The sequence below is a fragment of the Peromyscus eremicus genome, chromosome 4 (genome assembly GCF_949786415.1).
Source record: "Peromyscus eremicus chromosome 4, PerEre_H2_v1, whole genome shotgun sequence".
In the NCBI taxonomy this organism is placed as follows: domain Eukaryota; kingdom Metazoa; phylum Chordata; class Mammalia; order Rodentia; family Cricetidae; genus Peromyscus; species Peromyscus eremicus.
Window position 1 is genome coordinate 40,412,665 of NC_081419.1, and position 21,451 is coordinate 40,434,115.

Here is a 21,451-nt window from a genome sequence, read left to right on the forward strand (position 1 = left end):
TTTTAACCTTAACAAAGTAAAATTACATATAATTTGGGAATTTGGGCGTAGCTTCTCTTACTACTTCCTGCTGGAGGGGGTCGCTGTATCTTATGGGGATACAAAGAAAATTTTAGAATTATGGAATAGTCCATGAGGCTGTATTGTCTGAGCCAGTTGCCTTTAAACGGTTCTGGATGTTGGATCATCTGGGCCATGGTGTCATTGGAGACCTTTCAGGGGGTCTTGGCTGGTCAAACCTGATGTATCTTAATCTGGAACAAATCCATAGCCTCTTGCTTTCTGTGGAAACAAAAGCAGAGTCTCCTTTCCAAAGCAACATATCCTTATATCCAAATTTTGAAGTCATATCTTTAAAATATACATATTGGTTTAACTCAACATCTTTTATGATCAAATGTTTTTCTGCAGTTAAAAATACCAAAGACAACACAATCCAGATTCTCTGTGTAATATTCATCTTCATGTGGCTTATTTTTTATATTAATTTTACTGTCTCTTTAAAGACTTTACTTTTTAAAACTATGTATTTGTTTCTATAACTCTATATATCACCTTTTTTGTCTCTTTCAAGCCTATGTATCTTTTACACACATTGTAAACTATTACATCTGAATCTGTCTTATTGTGAATCTATTGCTTTAACCTGCAGCAGCTGTGGCTGCTGGCTCTGCCCACCTCAGCTTCCCAACATGGCGGTAGTACGTTTTCCACCAGCTCTGGGAGCTATCGTGGGTCTATGCTTTTATCCAAGCAGTGTGTAGTCCAGAAACTTTTTTTTTTTTTTTTTTGAGACAGGGTTTCTCTGTGTAGCTTTGCGCCTTTCCTGGAACTCACTTGGTAGCCCAGGCTGGCCTCGAACTCACAGAGATCCGCCTGGCTCTGCCTCCCGAGTGCTGGAATTAAAGGCGTGCACCACCACCGCCCGGCTAGCTCAGTCGGTAGAGCATGAGACTCTTAATCTCAGGGTCGTGGGTTCGTGACCCACGTTGGGCGCCATTTGTAGCTAGAGTTTTTACAGAACATCCCACAGCACAAACCAAACCAAACCAAAAACAAAAAAGTGTATTTGAAATTCAAATCAAGTAAATATAAACCAACTAATATGCATTTAAAAATAAGCAAAAATAGTATCAAAGAAACTATGGAGGTTTTGGAAATCAGCTGAGTTTTTTTTTTTTTTTTTAAAACTAAAAGTATTATGGTGATAATATAACAAATACTCATTGAATGCTTTTGTATGACACTGGTCTAATTGCTTAAGCATATATCAACTAATTTGATTATCAGCAATCTTGTGAGGTCCATGTTATTGTTATTTTTATTGGTAGTTGAAGGAACTGAGGCACAGGGATAAGCAACTTTCCTAAAGAAACAGTAAACAGTAGATGGGCCCGGGTTTGAGTTTAGGAAGTCTGCTTTTAAAATGATGACTATTAGTAGCAGTTATGCAAACATAAATGATACAAGGACTGGAGAGAGGGCTCAAAAAACACTCACCACTCTTCCAGAAGCCTAAGGTTTTATCCCCAGCACTCACGTAGTGGCTTACAACCATTTGTAACTCCTGATTCAGAGTATCTGGCACCCTCCTCTGGCCTCCATGGGTACCGGACATACATGTGGTGTACAGACATACATGCAGGCAAAACACTACTCCATTTTTTCCTTCATTCTGATCTCTTTGGATTATAATTGCAAAGATCAGAATGAAGGGAAAAAATGGAGTCAAATTGGAATTAAGAACTCCAGGGAAAAGCAAATCCCCAGTAGGTCTTCAGTGTGTAGGTTTAATTCTTTTAGTGGTGTAAAGTTTTTTTTTTTTTAAAAAGGATTCTTTGCTTTTAACTCTAAATCACCGCTAAGATGGCGAAGCAAGCGGCCAAGAGGGCGAATATTCGCCTCCCACCTGAAGTAAATCCGATTTTGTATATAAGGAACTTGCCACACAAAATCACAGTGAAAGATGTGTGATATATTTGGGAAATATGGGTCTATTCGTCAAATCAGAGTAGGGAATACACCTGAGACCAGAGGAACAGCCGATGTGGTCTACGAAGACATCTTTGATGCTAAGAATGCATGCGACCATCTATCCGGGTTCAACGTGTGTAACAGATACCTCATGGTGTATTATAATGCTAACCGGGCATTTCAGAAGATGGACACCAAGAAGAAGGAGGAGCAGCTGAAGTTCTCAAGGAGAAGTATGGCATCAACACAGAACACCCCCCCCCCCCAAATGAGCTCGGGGACTTCACTCTGAAGACGTCCATGCAGGGTCCCCAGTCACCATTTTCTTCTTAGTTAAAATTGAATGTTGTGAATTCTTGTTTGAGCCCTAGAATGACTTATTTAAAACATTTCTAAGCATTAGAATATATTGTGTTAACAAACCTGTAGCTTTTGTAAATAAATAAATAAATAAATAAATAAAATTGGAACGATACAGAGGAAAAAAAAAAAAGAAAGAAACAGTTTCCCTGGGTGCTGCTGTGCTTGCCCCTGATGCCAGTACTGGGAAGCAGAGCCGGGCAAATCTCTGTGATTTTGAGGCCTGTCTGGTCTGCATAGAGAGTTCCAGGCCTGGCAGGGTACATAATAAGATGCTGTCTAAAAAATTTTATTTCAGGTGTGTAATGTTCATTATTTTTCCAAATGGAAAAATAGGAAAAACATTTTGTTTGTAGATCTGCCAGTGTTTCCTTCATATTAGTCTCTCGTGGCGCTGTGTCATTTCAGTAGGTGGAACTGTTTCAGCACTAGAAGCCATTGAAGCCGTGTTTATTTGTAGTAACAAACTGAGTGGTTCCACCTTGTGTTCAGGGTTATCAGTATCAATATTTTTTATAAGGTTTTTTTTATGTATAACAGAAAAAACTATATCTGATAAAATAGTTATTTTAAATGAGAAATGTCATTTTTACCAATATCACAGCACATTTTAAAGAAAGAACAGTATCTGTAGAATTAGTCAAAGTTTGCTAAACCATCTATGAGACTGCTAAAATGAACATATTTTATTGTTTTCTGGTGTCTTATTTATATATAAAATAATGAAAATGTTTACAGAGAATATCTGGTAGACCTAGTCACTGGGTGTGTAAACTCAGAGGTCTAGTGAGTGTGCATGAGGCAGGGAGGGCAGGAGGTCACTGGGTGTGTAAACTCAGAGGTCTAGTGAGTGTGCATGAGGCAGGGAGGGCAGGAGGTCACTGGATGTGTAAACTCAGAGGTCTAGTGAGTGTGCATGAGGCAGGGAGGGCAGGAGGTAGGTGGTTTTATTTAAAATTGAACCTCTACTTTAGGTGCTTTATCTTATTATCAGACATAAAGTGAAAGTCTGCTCTTCATTTTCTTAAGGAGCAGAAAAATAAATAGGACCTGTAAAAAGAATAGTAGAATTATTTCCTTGTGGATTTATTTGTATAGTTTCAATTCAGTACATATAAACACACATTGAAATAACTCCCTCCAATAGTTTAAAAATGTTGGTTTTGGGATTAGGGTATAATTCAGGAGTAGAACTCTTTCCCAGTGTGCAGTGTTTCAACTAGTGTATTCAGTCCCCAGCACTACAGAAATTAACAACAACAGCATAATGAAATTAGTAATAAAAGTAAATAAAAATGTACTTTTGTGTTTTTATGAATGGACCTTTTATTTTGTTGTCTCAGTTTGCAAATAAGAAGAATATAAAAGGGAACTAATGCTTTTCTGTGTCAATAATTATTTTATTGCATTAAAAATAAAATTCTTTATTATTATATTTTATGTATATGGATATTTTGCTTATATGTATGTCTGTGCACCGTGTGTGTGTCTGGTGCCTGTTGTGACTAGAAGAGGGTGTCAGATCCTCTGTAACTGTCACTACAGCCCATCGTTAGCTACCATGTGAGTGCTGGGAATTGAACCCTGGTCTCCTGGAAGAACAGCCTGTGATCTTAACCACTAAGCCATCTCTCTAGCCCTTAATAATTATTTTAGAGAATTTATTTTATACCATATTGTGGAAAACTTCACTGAGCCTATTTGTGAGATAAAATATTTAGGACTTACCACTGTTGGTGATGGTAAAATGAAATTTTCCCCTAGAAGTGCTGCTCCCTTTCCTTCTAGTGTCAGCATCTGTTTGGGTAAGCTGTGCTTTGCAGTCCACTGGAGGCCCAGTGGGAACTCTTTGCTGAACTCTTTCACAAACTATGCCTTTAGTTTCTAAATGGCGTCTTGTCTCTGTTCCTTTCTGAGTAACCAAAAGTCAGTCCATCAACTAAACAATAACCATCACCACCATCAAAACAGACACCAAGACTAAACTAGTAATCGTTGGAAAGGAAGGTACAGCATTAATGATATTTGAGAGTACCCTCAGATAATTCTAACCATTAGCCAGTGTTGGGGTAGGAAGAAGAGATTTGGGGCTTGGAGCCATCTGGTACCTCTAAACTCATATTGCATAGATAGTTTATTCATAGGGCTAGGATTGCTAGTAACCCATCAAGAAGAGGCTACCAAAATGTATCTACCAAAAGACCGTAGGATTTGTTTCATTCTCATTTATAATATTCTAGTAGCTGCCATTAAGGAAACAGTATACCAGATTTATATGTCTTCTCTCCCAAGAACCGGCATTACTAGGTCTCTCAACATTTGTTATTTAAAATGCCCTTAATTAGTCTATTTCTACTTAGTGTTCACAAAAGTTTTGGTATATCTTGCAATTGGAATTGATGCTGATTTTAATAACAGCTTGTCTATTATTGAAGTACCAGTATAGAAAATGAAAACCACCTTTTCTCCTGTTAGTTAAATCAATAATTAATAGCCAGAGCTTGATAAAATCCAGTCACAAGCTCTGGCATTTAGATTAGGTGTTATCTGAAACTTGCACTGACTAATCGATTCTTTTAAAGATCTTACACTGAATTGCACCATAGTGGATCAAATACTTTTAATTAACTCAAATGAAAGCAGTATCCAGCACCTACCTCTGGCTTCAGAAATTGTTTTGCTGTTTGGTTGAACTAAAATCCTGCAGATGATTTGATAGAAGCTGTTCAAACTGGTTTTTAAGAAATTAGGATGATTTGAGGAGTTCTAAAGCCTATATTACTTTGGATTAAGTGAGATTTCTATAAAAAATAATTTTGTTTTGGAGAAAACAAAATGTGGCACTGATAGTAACTTTTTGGCTTTGTAAATAATTCAGTTTAGTTCTATCAACAATTTTAGTATAATGATTCATGCTGTGTACTTATCATAGTGGGATTTGGGGAAGGAAGACCCTACTATACATGAAATATTACCGAGTCTTTAGTAATTTTTGTTGAAGTATTTTATTTTTTAAATTGTATGCTGGCGTTTTATCTGCATGCATGTCTGTGTACTACCCATGTACTGAGTGCCCACAGAGGCCAGAGGAGGGCATCGGAATCTCTGGAACTGGAGTTATAGATTGTTGTGAGCTGCCCTTTGGGTACTGGGAATTAAACCCAGGCTCTCTGGAAGAGCCAATAAAGCTCTTAGCCATTGAGCCAGCTCTCCAGCTTCTTGTTGAAGGATTTTAATAAAATGTGTTTTAAAGATGATGAATTAGGAAATTAAAAATTGTTAATATAAGAATCCATCTCTGAGAAAAGGTGTCATGTGCCCCGCAAAGTTTTGTGTGCTGCTCTTTCTCTATCATGTATCAGACGGAACCTTTTTTTTTTTTTTTTTGGCGGGGAGTGGTTCTGAGACAGGGTTTTTCTGTGTAGCCCTGGCTGTCCTCGAAATCACTCTGTAGATCAGGCTGGCCTTGAATCCAGAAATCTTTCTGCCTCTTCCTCCTGAGTACTGGCGTTAGAGGTGTGTGCCACTACTGCCCAGCCGGACTGTGTCTTAATGATTTGATCATGTCTATTTCTCCTACTAGAATTTATTCATTTCTAGAGCAGGAAACTATTTGTCTTTATATAGACTTTAGTATGTATTTCTTGGCACATGATAAATTCAATAACTATTTACTCAACAGCTTTTGTTTTTCTTTATTCTTGAGAATTTCATGCATGTATACAATGAAGTATGTTCATATATACCCATTGTTTCACTTCAGGGAAGGCCCACAAAGGTTTCCTAGTGAGATCTGAGCTGCTTTACCCAGCAGAGCTGCATTAGAGGATTGCTTGACCATGTGCATGGTTTCTAGGTGATTGGAAGGGTCTACACTTGGCTGAGCTAGGGAGAGATCTTTTGTTCCACCCCTTGGCATTCTCATAAATAGCCCTTTAGAAGAGACATAAGGGGCCAGTGGATAAGGATCCAGGCCCTCCCAAGGCTATCCTGTGTTTCTCTCTGTTTCTCTCTCCTCTATCTTTCTACCTAAATCTTTTATCCCTCACTCCTCAAGAGAACCCTGGGGTAAAATGTGGGAGCTGGTCCCCCAGCTGGGCTTCCACACACCTCTTCATCTTCCCCCATATCTCCCAACATATCCTCCTCTTAACTTCCTGTCTCTTTTTTAACCCACTAAGTCCAGTTAGTGTTGCTCATTTGTGGATGGGTTTGGGTCCGTCCAGGGTAGCATGGAAATCCTATCTGTGGTCACATCCCCAAAAAGAATGATTCTCCTTTCCCCCTAAACTCAGCTGCCACTAGCTCCCCATTAAGGAGTAAGATCTGGAGATCATTGATCTCATCTGTGCCTGAATTTTGACTGACTTGGTCTCATGCAGCCCTTGTGCTGGCAGCCATAACTGTGAGTTCATGAGTATGATAGCCATGTCTTGTCCAGATGACATTTCACAGCACTCTTCTCCATCCTCTGGCTCTTACATTTTCCTTTTGCCTACTCTTCCATCGTGTTCTCTGAACCGTGGTGGTGGTGGGGAGTGTTGATATAGGTGTCTTGTTTAGGGCTGAGCATTCAGTGTCTTATTCCCAGACCGGTTAGGCATCTCTCCATTGACTGCTGTTCAGTGCAAAGAGGAGCTTCTCTGACCAAGGAATAGAGCGGCCTGGGTCTATGGGTATAAACCTGGGTTTTAGATGGCAGCTTGACAGCACGACTACTTAGTGAAATAGATCTTCAAACCAACACAGACTATTGCCATTGTCCTTGAATACCCATAGTGACTCAGTGGATGTTCTTTATTATCTTGAATAAAAATATTTAATTGTTTTACAAACTCATTCTATTACTTTTTTCTTTTTTTTTGGAAAGTATACTATTTGGAAACATATTTCTGTGTCTGAAAATTTGCAAATTTAAGTTTATTAAGTTCAGTGTTTATGAAATGTGTACTGGATTGAGATATGAAGTATATTGTTAAAATTATCCAATAGAGGATCAAGGTTGCTATTTCATAGTAGGCAGTTTGATGCCCAGGAAAGATCATGGGGCTTTGAGGTTAGATGGATCTCGATTTGAATTTGTCACTTTCAAGCTTAGTGGTTCAGAGGAGTATTTTTTAATCTTTAGTTATAATGTACTTATCTGTGAAATAGGGAAAATACTTCACACTAATTGTCATTATTAAGTAGAATGTTAGAAAGCATCTGCTATACTGTCTGGGTACAATAATGGCTATGATTAAATAAGTTAGCAAAAGGATTATTTTCAGGTGGTAAATGAATTAAAAATGAGTCTCTGTTTTCCAAAACAATCTCTTCAATTGAATTAGAACCTGTGATTTTTTTTACTTTAATTTTCTGAAAATTAATTTTTGAACTGTTCAAAATGAATATCGTGAAAACCTGAGTAGATATACTTTATTATTTGCTGATACAGGATCTTGTACTGTCTTTTACTTTAAGATGAAGCAAAATTGGTGGTTTTCATCCTGGACCCTGTTAGTCCCTATCACAAACTACCACATAATTTGGAGCATTTGCCAGTGTTGGCTCAAGAGAGGCCAATCGAGACACTAATAGATGCATTTTCTCCATGAGTACACCCTTGGATCACACATGGAATTCCTATTAACAGCAATGAGAGTTAAACTTGTAAATCCCTTATGCATTGATGGGAGAATAGACCTTTTAGTTTACTTAGGCATCTTCCAGTTATTTGGCACTTTCCCCATCCCTTGTGAGTTCTCCAACATTTTCATTAAAGGCTTTTCTATTTTCTATTCTGCTTCATTCCGTTTGGGTTGTAATTCATGTTGGCCTGATGCCTTGGCAGCAATGAATGATTCTAATTGCCTCACTATCTATCTAGTCTGGCCTACTCATAAAGCCTTTCAACTTTCCATTCAAGCTTCTGCAGTATCAACTTCATGGGTCATAAACTTCCCACTCCTATCTTCTTACTGCCTCTTAACTGCTTACTTCTTATGTATTTAAGAAACTTGGGAGATTTCATCATTATTTCATTCCTTTTCTGTTACACCACTTACCCTTTTTGTAAAATAAAATAGTACTGCAGACACCCAAGGATAAAGGATGACTTTTGTCCAGACATTGTATCAGAAGATCTGGATACCTTTGTTTGTACTGAGTTAGCTATAATAAAGGATAAGAAACGAGAAAGAACATTTTAAATGTTATTCTTATTTATTCTGATTCTGATTCTGCTATAGTTTAAAATACACATTTTCTTTCTTTCTTTTTTTTTTGGTCCTGGCAATAGACCTAGCATGAGGATTATAATAATAACCTGAAAACAAAGAACCTGTTTGAACCTGATTTTCTGGCAGATGGGAGGATACTCCAGCACTCTATATAGTACTGGTGTTATGCTGATTCTGTGTGGTAAGCTTTTTGTTTTAAAGATTTTATGGGAGCCTTTCTTATATGCTAAAAATTGTGAACAGGGGCTGTGGAGATGGCTTAGTGGGTAAAGTGATGGCTGTACAGCATGGGGATGTGACTTTGGATTCTCGGCACCCACAGAAAGGCCAGTGCTTCAGCATGAATCTGAAACCACAGCATTGGGGGTGGGGACAGCTACAAAAAGATCTCATGTGCGCCTCAGCCAACCAGCCCAGCTAAAAGGAAATGGCGAGCTCCAGGTTTAGTGAGACCCTGTCTCACTAAATAAGATGGAGAATATCAAAGACAACTGGAAAAAAAAATAAAGATCCTTGACATATACCCTCCGCCATATGCATACTCACAGCTTAAAAGGATTAAAAGATCATGAATTATTAAGAAATTTTGTTACCCTTTGCTATATTCCTTCTTCTTTTAAAAGCAGGTTTACTTTTATTTTGTATGTATGGGTGTTTTGTCTGCATATGTGTAAGTGTGCCGTGTGTGGAGAGGCCTCAGAGGTCAGAAGAGGGGTATTGGATCCCCTGGAACTGGAGTTGCAGATGGTTGTAAGCTGTCATGTGGGTGCTGGGAACCAAACCTTGGTCTTCTGCAAGAGCAGTAAGTGCTTTTAATCCTGAGCCATCTCTCTAACTGCTGCTTTTCCTTTTTGAGAAAGGATCTCACAAGTTCCTGGCTGGCAAGGAACTTGCTATGTAGATCATGACAGTCTTGAACATGCAGAGATCCACCTGCCTCAGCCTCCTATGCGCTGACATTAAGGTGTGTGCCACCACACCAGACTCTTCTTCCTTTTAAAAAATCATCTCTTCTGTCTTTCTCCTCCCTCACATCTCTCTTTCTTTCTTCATAAGGTCTTGTAGCCTGTACTGGCCTGGAGCTCATGGAAATCCTCCTGCCTCGCCAGGGCTGGGACTGCAGGTGTGAGCCGTCATGCTCCGACTATTCCCCATTTTTATTTAAATTTAAAATATTCTCATTTTAAGAAATTTCATATACTACATAAAACTGTTGTAACACCCCCACATATCTACCCACTAAAAGATTTAGGGCATTTCTTAGAATCAGGTTAGATTCTTGTGACAAGACAACTTTTTAGGGGCTGAGCATGGTGGCACACACCTCAGTACTCAGGAGGCAGAGACTGGTGAATCTCTGAGTGTTGGAGACCAACTAGATCAACATAGTAATTTCTGGCCAGTCAGTGCTACAGAGTCAGACCTTGTCTGGAAAAAAAAAGAGGACCCTAATTTTTCAGTGATAGTATCTGCTCCTATAATATTTGATTCTCTGTCTCTGTCAGTGAAAGGAGATGTTTGTATTGTCTCTTTTACTGTCAAGAGAAGTTCATTTGATTTTTCAAAATGAGATCTAAAAAATGATACCAATGTTTCATTTATTAACTAAAACAATTATAAAAGGTATCTCATTATTTGGTTACAACAAGATGAATCAATCAATCAACTAATCCTTCCCCTTTATTTGCCAGTTTAAAATAATGAAGTGAACAATGGTGTATTTTCTTCTGCCTAGACTTAGACATATTTGATGTATTTCAGTCTATTAGAGTTATTAAAGTATTTCAGCTTTGGTCCATGATGACTGTAATTCATTGTAAATCTTGATGTTATTATGGAGGATTGAACCCAAGACCTCACAAGTTGTAGGCAAACATTCTGCCACTGAGCTGTTCTCCAGCCCCAAACCCAGATTTCTTTTGATGCAAATGTCACCGGGCTTTGATAACATTTTTTCTTCCTTATATAACAAGATATTTTAGTTGCATCTTGAATTCTGAATGGGGGTCTAAATCACATTTCCCATCCAGCACATATTTTCTAATGAGCCAAACTTCATTGGAAATTAGAAACTACAATCTAGATTCTAAAAGTTATTGCTACTGGACCAGTCCTTTCAGGGACCTTGCCAAGGAATTTTGCACACATAAACATAAATACATGCATATACATATGTAATGAGATTATAAAGTAAAATGCATCACAAAATTGTACTGATATTTCTAACTCTAATACAGGATTCTATAGTTTTTATTTAACTATCTTCAGTTTAAAATTTGTATCATTTCTGTCATCCTGGAAACCTGTTTCCTGTCTCAGCAAGAGGATTACTTAGTTCATTTTCTCATCAATGTACTTAAAAGCCTTAAATACCCACACTTCCAGAATATGTCCACTTAAAACAGCTCACCATCTCCGTACAGTTCCTTTGAATTCTAGGAGTCTATTAAGTTCATGCAGAAAACCTGCTGTGATTTAAGACATCATGAAGTCGTTTTCTGTTTGCAGCTGTGCCACTGACTGGTGCTGTAACGTTATGATGGCTTCCTTAAACAGTCCATGGTTTAGGAGCCCAGGAGTGTATTATCTCTTTTTTTTTGGTTTTTCGAGACAGGGTTTCTCTGTGTAGCTTTGCGCCTTTCCTGGAACTCACTTGGTAGCCCAGGCTGGCCTCGAAATCACAGAGATCCGCCTGGCTCTGCCTCCCGAGTGCTGGGATTAAAGGCGTGCGCCACCACCGCCCGGCTTGTGTATTATCTTATATGGCAAAAGAAACTGAAAAGAAAAAGGGGGAGGGCTAAAGGAAAGACTTGCATGGGGAAACTTCCTTGCGTTATGTAGGTGGCTTCAGTGTCATCCCAAGGATCCTTAGGGATTCAAGTAAGAAAAAGAATTAGAGATAGCAGTAATATGATATGAGAACTTGGCCTACCTTTGCTGGCTTTGGAGATAGAAGTGGGGTGTCAGCAATACGTGGCACTATCTTAAGGTTTTGTTAGAATTATATTTCTTCTTGAGACTGTCTATTGGAAATTCTATTTCTTTGCCTTTCTATCCTCTAGAAGCTGTCTGTATCCTTGACTGAACACCCTTTCCTCCAAGCCTTTTCATAGCCACTGGGCAACATTTTCAGTTGTTTTTCTGATTCTGATCCTCCTGCATTTTTTTTTTTTTTTTTTTTTTTTTTTTTTACAAAGGTCCGTGTGGTTAGAAATATACTACAGGATAATTCTTCATCTCAAGCTTTTTTTTTTTTTTTTTTTTTTTTGGTTTTTCGAAGCAGAGTTTCTCTGTGTAGCTTTGCGCCTTTCCTGGGACTCACTTGGTAGCCCAGGCTGGCCTCGAACTCACAGAGATCCACCTGACTCTGCCTCCCGAGTGCTGGGATTAAAGGCGTGCGCCACCACCGCCCGGCCCATCTCAAGCTTTTAATCAAATTTGCTAGACCATTTTTATCAGGTAAGGCAACATACTCAGAAATGCTGGAGAGTAGGGGATGGACACCTGTGGGAAGCCATTAGTCAGCTTGCCATTTGTCAATTGCAGAGCCATCTAACAAAGGAATCTGCCCATGTCCTTCAGTAAGATTTTAATAGTTCCTTTTTTTTTAAAGATTAAAATATTACTAGGAAGCATGTGTGTCTCTGTGAGGATATGTGTATGTGTATGAGAATGCCAGTGGGGGACAGAAGAGGTAGATACCTTGGAGCTGGAGTTACAGATGGTGTGAGTCACCTGACAAGGGGTTGGGAACCAAACTGGGTCCTTTATAGGAGTGGTACTTGTTCTGCTGAACAACCCTCTAGCCCCTCATATTTTCTTTATATAGGTGCTATACAGTCACGGTTAAATGACCTCTTAAGTAGTTCGTAGTTTTTATTATTATAGTTATAAGTAACTTATTTCTATTTCTAGATAGTCATAATGGTATAATGAAATACTTGTTTTGATATTGCTCTCCTATAGTAAAATGATGCATGTAATTATTGTTTTTTTGCACTAGCTATATAACTATATCATAAACAAAAGATTATCTTGTGATTTTCCTTGTTGATGGTTCATTTTTCTTCTTGTATTTGTAATCTGTATCCAATTTCCTTGTTGATGGTTCATTTTTCTTCTTGTATTTGTAATCTGTATCCAATGCCCAGGCTTTTCTAAAAATTTTTATTAGTTTAGTTCCAGATTGCTATTAGATTTTTCATAGCAGCATGTCTCTTCTATTTCAAGAATTCTTATTTAGCACTTGCATTACATTTTTTGTCAATCTGTTATAGTCTACATGGATAATTAGGGGCTGGTTTTGCCCTCTAAAGAACATTTGCCCATGTTGGGAGACATTTCAAATTTTTACAACTGGGGAGAAGAAAAAATGCTAGATAGTGGATAGAAGCCAGAGATGTGGCTAAAAATTTCATATGGGTGATCCATAATGCTAAATTTGGGAAGATTCATTGATTACCAGGGTTCTTCCACTCTTCAAGCTTTTGAAAATCTCTTAAGCCATCATTCTGATGCAAATATCATATCCTCATATGGCTGCAGTTTTCATAGAATCTTTGTATTACTATGGTTCTGCAGGTATCTTCATTATGCTTAGAAAGTGGTTGAGCATTCATTACATGAACATGTCAAGGATGCCAATGCATCAGATCCATGGGAATGGCAGGGAAGATATTGACAGTGTGTGCAGAAGTTATCAATCACAGCTTCTTCTTCTGGAGTGATTGCAGCCTGAGACTGTACCCCTATAGACATCCCCTACTGAGATTAGTTAACCTGCCTCCTCCTTATCTGTATATAATAAACCTACCTTTTCCTTCAACTGTATATAATGAACTCAGAGTTTCCAGTCTGCAGGTGCATCCCCATCAAAGGACATGGCCTGCTGGATCCCAGTTTTTCTTTAAGTGTGTCTGTTGTTTCTTTATTCCTCGGCTCCTCAGTTAGGTCAACCCCAAAGCCCCACAAGGTACAGCATATGTTTGTAAATGCGGTGTGTATGCACGTGCATGTGAAAGTATATACATGTGAGGATACTGAAGAAGGATATTGGGTGTCCTGCTTTCTTTCTTGAGATAGGTTATTTAACTGGACTTGGAGTTAATCTGGAAGCCAGCAGACCCTGGTAGTTTTGTGGTGATATTTTGTTTGTGCTCTAACAAATAAAGCTTGTCTGGAGATCAGAGAGACAAAGGAGCAAGCCACAGCCACCTCTTACCTCACCAACTCCTCAGCAGAAAAGGAGTGCCTGTTTCTGCCCAGCTGTATTACTTCCTGTTTCCTCCTCCCAAGTACTGGGATCAAAAGCATGAGATCCCAAGTGCTGGGATTAAAGGTGTGTGCCACCACCATCTGGTCTCTATGGTTAACTAGTGACTAGCTCCACACTCTGATCTCAAGGCAAGTTTTATTTGTTAGAGCACAAACAAAATATCACATTTCCCCCTTTTTATCTAAAATTAAAAAAGGAGGATGGGGCCCCACAGCGACCCAGGTGGTGGTGGCACATGCCTTTAATTCCAGCACTTGAGAGGAGGAAGCAGGAAGTGATATGGCTGAGGAATTGGTGAGGTGAGAAGTGTGCCTTCCCCCTTTGTCTCTCTGATCTTTCAGCATTTACCCTGCTATCTGGCTCCAGGTTTTTATTATGAATACCCATTAGAGTCACAACACACACTTTTGTTTCGTCTTTACCCTTGCTGCACTGGGGTTACAGGCATGCTCATGGGATTGGATCTGAACTCAGTTCCTCATGCTTGCACATGAAGCACTCTTACCCACTGAGGCATTTCTTGAACCCTTTTATTATATCTTTATGTTTTGAGTTTTTGAGTCTCTCTCTCTCTCTTTTTTTTTTTTTTTTTTTGGTCAGGGTCTCACTGTGTAGTCTTGGCTGGCTTGGAACTCATACATAGACCAGGATAGCCTAAAACTCACAGAGATCTGCATGCCTTCACTTCTCAGGTACTGGGATTAAAGACATGACCCATCACACCCAGTTTGAGCCTCTTCTATATCTTCTTAAAATTATTTTAAAGACTTATTTATTTGTATATGAGTGTTTTGCCTGAATGTAATTGTATGCACCACCTGTGTGACCATGGAGGTCAGAAGAGGGTGTTAGATCTTCTGGAACTGCAGTTATAGATGTGAACTGCAATGTGGGTGCTGGGAACCAAACCCAGGTCCTCTGCAAGAGTAACTAGAGCTCTTAACTTCTAAATCAACTCTCCAGCCATGTCTTCTTTAGCTTCATAAAATATATAATAGAGTGTTGTGAATAAGTCTTCTCACTGTGCTGTAGAGAACCAGAATTTAGTTTTTTCTTTCCATGTTTTGGTACTTGTTTTAAAGGTCCTTTTTAAAAAAAATTTACTTTTTAAAAAAATTTATATATATTTGTGTTTGGCTACATGTATGTCAGTAGTTATAGACAGTTGTGAGCTGCCATGTGGGTGGTGGGAATTGAACCTGGGTCCTCTGGAAGAGCAGCCAGTGCTCCTAACCACTGAGCCATCTCTGCAGCCTCTTACAGGTCTTTTTAAAAAATATATATCTCATTTATCCTTTCTTTTAAGCCTCTAGTAACCATTATTTAATATTAAGAATGCATTTTAAAAAGCTTTTACATATGAGAGAGAGCATGTGGTATTTGCTTTTCTGTTTCTGGCTTATTTTACTGAATGTCTTTCAGTTCTATTCGTTTTGCTGCAACTGACATTATTTCATTTTTCTTTATGGATAGGTAACATTCCATTATGTATGACAATGTTTAACATATTTATCTCATTGCTTTCAGTCTTTTTTCCTCTGTGTGCCATGTTTTTGGGAAGTTGCTGTTAATATGTCTTCATGTTTATTACGTTCTGTTTTGTTTTGTTTTATGGTATGGGGGTTGAACCCAGGGCCTTGTGTATGCTATGTAAGTACTCTGCTACTGAGCTATGTTCCCAACCTGTGTTGATGGGTTTGAGGCAGGGTCATACTCTTCAGCGTAGGCTGACCTCAAACTTGCTATGTAGCCTAGGCTGGCCTTGAATTTATGATCTTCTTGCCTCAGCTTCCTGAGTGCTGGGATTAGAGGTATGTAGCATCTTATTTGGCTTCATCATTTATTCATAGTCAGGCTTTTTTTATCCATTTGTTTACCTTTGGACACATGTACTGGTTTCACACCGTAGCTGTTGTGAATAGTACTGGAGTTTTGCCTCCTCTTTGTTCCCCAGCTTTCTGAAGCCCTAATAGTTTTTTGGTTAGTTGAATATTTTTCAGTTTTTGATATTAATTCATCTGCTAATTTTTAAAAATTATATTTATTTTCTTATCTCTTTAGTAGTTTATCCCTGGCTCATTTTATACATACCTAATCTTTCCTAGTCTATTTAGTATTGTACTATTTCAAATGAAGTATAGATGTCTTTTATCTTTTCTCAGATATCTGTGATTTTGTTTCCCCTGTAGTAATTTTCCTTCAAGGAAAGTAGTTGGAAGTGGAGATCATCATATTAAGTAAAACAAGCCATCTATACGAAAATAGGTATCATATGTTTTCTATCATAGGTGGAATCTTGAAAAAGAAAATATGAAAGTAAAGCAGTACTATTAGAGGACGGAAGGACAAGAGAGTAACAAAATGAAAAAGATCAAAGTACACTTTATGGATGTATGGAACTATCTTAATGAAACTTCTTACTTTGTACCATCAGTATACACTGAAAAGCTTAATAATACTCCATTTTATGCATATCCCCCTTTATCATTCACTCACTGATGGACGTGTGTGGTTGTTTCCATTCCTCCATTCTCTTTCTCTCTGATTGCTCAATGTTCATGACAAAAATCCCCCGATTTCCTCTGCTCAAAAGTTCTTTCAGACAGTTCCTGATCAGCCTTAGCCAGTCGGAGAACAGAATCCTCCAAGTCACCTATCCTGCAATGGCTCCGCAGATGGCATAGGTTTTAAACTGGCCATTAAACTTGCTTGTGACTTTGTCAACCTCAGCCACATTCATCTGGATGGACTTGTGGTTTTGGCATCAATAATGTGGTTGCTCTCAGAGCATTTTTTAGAGGCCAGGCCTGTTCACTCCAGATCTAGTCCCAGCACAGAAAGATGTCTATCTTTTGATTATTGTGAATAGTGCTGCCATGAGCATAAATGTGCATAAATTTCTGAGATTTTGCTTTCTGTTCTTTTGGATGTATACTTAGAAATAAAATGGCTAGATCATGATAATTTTTATTATTTTGATGAGCTACTAAGTTGTTTTCCATAGCAACTGTACTGTTTTATGTTTTTCACCATAGTACATAAAAATTCAAATTTCTTGCCTTTTAGAAATGTTTTATTAGTGTATATTCATTGTACAAAGTGATGAAATTTATAATTATGTTTTCACTTTCTGTAACTCTCTCCTTCCCACCCCCCATAGTCTTCTTTCTCTTCCTAAACAGTTCCCTTTCTGTTTTCAGTGTTGCGTGTGTGTGTGTGTGTGTGTGTGTGTGTGTGTGTGTGTGTGTGTGACCTAAGGCTCTACATATGACAGAAAACATGATATTTGATTTTCTGGGCATGGTTTATTTTTTTTAATATGATGATCTCCAGTTACACCAATTTTCTTGAAAATGACACAATCTCATTCTTTATGTTCAAGGAAAACTCCATTGTGTGTAAATATTATATTATCTGTATCTGTTCACCTGTTGATGACATTTACACTGATTCTGCAACTTGGCTATGATGAACAGTATCTCAATAAACTTGGATGAGCGATCTGTATAGTATGCTGACTTAAATCCCTTAGGTGTATTCCTAGGAATGTTAATAGCCAGATCTTATTGTAGCTCTATTTCTCTCACTCTGTATAAACATCAATTCAAAAATGGGTCAAAGATCTTAGTGTAAGAGCTGAATTGTAGACACTGTTAGCAGAAAACATAAGGAACACACTTTAAGTATAGGCATTGGCAAGAAAAAACTTCAGTAGTTCAGGAAATAATTCCAAGAATTGACAAATGGGATTGCATGAAATTAAAAAGCTTTTTCACAGAAAAGAAAACATTGTAGTGAAGAGAAAGCCTGCAGAATGAAAGAAAATTTTGGCCAATTATACACATGACAGGGGATTAATGTCTACACTATATAAAGAAATAAAAAATATCAAGCATGCCTCCCCCTCCCTGCCCAAATCATTCAGTTAATGAATGGGCAAATGAAATGAATGCACAGTTCTCGAAGGACAAACTACAGATGGCCAGTAGATACATATAAAATGCTCAACATTTTATCAGGGAAGTGCAAAATAAAACTACAGTTAGATTCCATCCTACCTCATCATTAAAAATCATCACCATAACTTCAAGAGCATTGTTTTCCAGACACAGCATGGAAGTTGTACATGTGATCTCACAGTGATTGTGACAACATACACAAGACCTGTGCAATTTCAAACAAGAGAAAATCCCAGCATGAAAGGGTGTGGGCTGGTATGAAACCTCGAAGTTGGGTGGTAAGGAAGTGAGGGTAGAGAGGGTGGATCTGGGAGGAGTTGGGGGGGGAATATTATCAAAATTCATTTTATGAAATTTGGAAAGAATTATTAAAAAACTTACCACCAACAAAAAATGCTGGTAAGAGTGATGGGGAGGGATGGGAGGAACGCTGTGTACTGCTGGTGGGAATGTAAACCATGGAAACCAATATGGAAGGTCTTCAGATAACTAAAGATTTTAATTCATGTTCTACTCAACACTTTGGTTTTCTGGTTTTGTTTTGTTGTTTGACAGTAGGTATGCTAATGGTTGTGAGTTAGTATTTTATTTGCTTTTCATAATTACAACCTGCCTTCTTTTGCCCACTTTTTATAGTTCACAGATTAAATAAATACTTATATAAAAATCATTCTGACAATTTTTTATGTTTATAAAATCCAGTCATCATGTCTTATTTTTTATTTTTTAAATTTTATTTAAAAAATTTTATAAAATATATTTTGGTCATTTTTTTCCCCTTCCCCCAACTTCTCTTAGAACCTCCCCCTTTCCACTCAACTTTTTGTTTTCTCTTTCTCTTAAAAAACTAGAAAACACAAATACAGAAATCAGAACAAACAAGCAGAAGACTAATAAGACAAAAATGTCAAAACAAAAAGTAACAGTCCCCTCCCCACAATAAAACCTCCAAACAAACATGGAGTTTGGTTTGTGTTGGCTAAATACTTCTGGGCATGAGGCCTGGGAGTGTGGTGGATATACCCAGTGACACTACATTGAGAACATTTTTTCTTTTTCAATGGGCATCAGCTGCAAATAGCTTCTTGGTTAGGGGTGGGTGTCTGTGTCTGCTTCCCCCTTTCAGCTGTGGAACCACAGTTGACTTGAACTGTGTAGGTCTTCTTCATTCTCCAGTGTCTGTGAATTCGTATGTCCATCAGTCCTGTTGTATCTGGAAGACACTGTTTCCTCAGAGTCATCCATCACCTCAGAACTCAGAGTCTTTTGCATAGCTCTCTGATCCTTGAGGGGAGGGATTTAATGAAAACATCCCATTTTAGACTGAGTGCTCCAAAGTCTCTCACTCTCTGTACATTATCCAGTTTTCGGTCTCTGTATTAATTCCCATCTACTTCAAGAAGAAACCTTTCTGATGAAAGTTGAGTGAGGCACTCTTCTATGACTAAAGCTGTATGTCATTAGGAGTAATTTTATTGTTATGTTCCATTGGCAGAATAATACTAATAAGGTTTTCCCCTAGGTGCATGACTTATATGGTCTTAGGTTCTGGTTACTTAAGCAATGTCAGGTATGGGTTTCATTTCATGGAGTGGGCCTTACATTCAGTCAAAAAGCCTCCATCCTCTCTTATCCTCTTACATCTACCCCTACCTCCTTCTACTAAATATATATCTCAGTTTTATATATTTTTGTTTTGTTTTGCTTTGTGACCCAATGAGTTTAACCAGGACTGCTTGTGTGGGTATAGGTATGAAGCTATATACTAGAGTGTGAGTAACTCACTAGTGTCTATATAGGTGAGGAAATGATTTCTCCTCTTCCAGAGCTCTCAACTGCCATTAGATCTTGGTGGGATGGGGACGCATGAGCCTCTGCTCCATTTATGACCAAGTATTTGCCAGCTCACTCTTGTGCAGGCATTTATGCAGATAATTGCAGTCGTTGTGAGTTCACGAGCGCCATAGCCATATCATGCCCATAAGACAATGTTTCATGGCTCTCTTTATTGTTTGGGTATATTCTTTGAGTCTTGGAGTGGGTGATACGGGCATTCCATTTATTCTGAGCACTCAGCAGTCTCTTGTTCTCACAGAACCTTGACCAGCCATGAACCTCTCACCAACTGGCCTTTATTGAAAAGAGAAGCTTCTTTGCACTAGTCTATAGATATAAACATAAACATTTAAGAAACAATTTGACAACACGTCCAATGGCTATGACCTCCCCAGCCGTGGACCTTTGACCAGGTCCACAGGAGTAGGCATGAACTCCCTTCTATGGAGCAGGTCATAGATCCAATTAGAGATCAGTTGATTACATCCATAACACTCCTGTTACTACTGTATTAGTAAGCAGCTCTTGCTTTCCAAGATGATAGGAACAGATTAAATGATTTCTTTCTTTCTTTAAAACAGCATTTGTATTTTGCCTGGTTGTATGTCTCTGCACAGTGTACTTGCAGTGCCTCAGGTCAGAATCCCCTAGAACTGGAGTTATGGGTGACTGCTAGCCTCCATGTGTGTGCTGGGGACTGAGTCTGGGTTCTCTGAAAGAGCAGCAAGTGCTATTAACCACTGAGCTGTTTCTCTAGCCCTCTGGAAACAGATTTCATAAAATGTATATTCTGTCCAAAAAAGTTATGATCATCAACTGAAGAGATGATTCAGTGGTTAAGATGACTAAGTGGTATAAGTATACACAATGGGCACATAAGTAAAAAAAAAAATTAGTCTTGAAAAAAGTTTTAATCAGTGGGAAAGATAAGCATTTGGTGCAACCTTGTCAAGGAGAACTAGGACTATAGTAATTTTCACTTAGATGTCAGACTGTGACTTTTATATTTTGAGCAATAGATTTTTCCTATTCATTTTAAATTTATTAAACTTTGTTACAGAAGGTAATTATTGGGGGATTAAGTTGAGAGGGCCTTGGTTTTATCATTTAAGTATTTTTATCTAATTAAAATATAATTATATCATTTCTCCTCTCCTTCTTTTCTCTTCAAATGTCATACCCCTTCCTTCTTCCCTTCCAAATTCATGGCCTCTTATTCTTTAACTATTATTTTCACATCCATCCATCCATACATAACACATACATAAACACACACATAATATATATATATATATACATACATGCATGCAAGTAAACATAAATGTGATCTGCTGAGTCTGTTGCTTGTGTGTCTATGTTTTTAGGAATGACCACTAGGGACTGGGTAACCATTTAGGGGCCTCATCTCTTGTGGGACCTATAGTGACTCCATCTTGTGATTTGATTCCATCTTTGTTGCACGAACTCTAACTGATCTTATAATAAAACCCAGAGCCAGATATCAGGGTGCAAGCTGAAAGATCAGAGAAGGAGAGCAAGCCACAGCCACCACCTCTTACTTCACCAACTCCTTAGCCTGACAGAGCATCTACAGGAGAGTGAATTCCTGTCTCCTCCTGCTCTTTATTCCTTTCTCTGCCCCATCTCAACCTTCATAGTGCTGGGATTAAAGGTGTGTGCCACCACTGCCTGGATGTTTCTCTTTAAGACTGGATTAATCTCATGTAGCCCAATGTGGTCTTGAACTCACAGAAATCCAGATGGATCCCTGCTTCTGCCTCTTGAGTGCTAGGATTAAAGGTCTGTGACACCACTGCCTGACCTCT

At 38.3% G+C, this 21,451-nt stretch overlaps 1 non-coding gene and 1 pseudogene across 1 annotated transcript; both read left to right on the top strand.

Moving 5' to 3' along the window:
- The first annotated feature begins 923 nt into the window (after nucleotides 1-923).
- Trnak-cuu (transfer RNA lysine (anticodon CUU)) lies at nucleotides 924-996 on the top strand. The gene has a single exon. It is a non-coding gene; the product is annotated as a tRNA-Lys (tRNA).
- Nucleotides 997-1,866: 870 nt separating this feature from the next.
- Nucleotides 1,867-2,307, top strand: LOC131907732 (splicing factor 3B subunit 6-like; annotated as a pseudogene).
- Nucleotides 2,308-21,451: the final 19,144 nt, after the last annotated feature.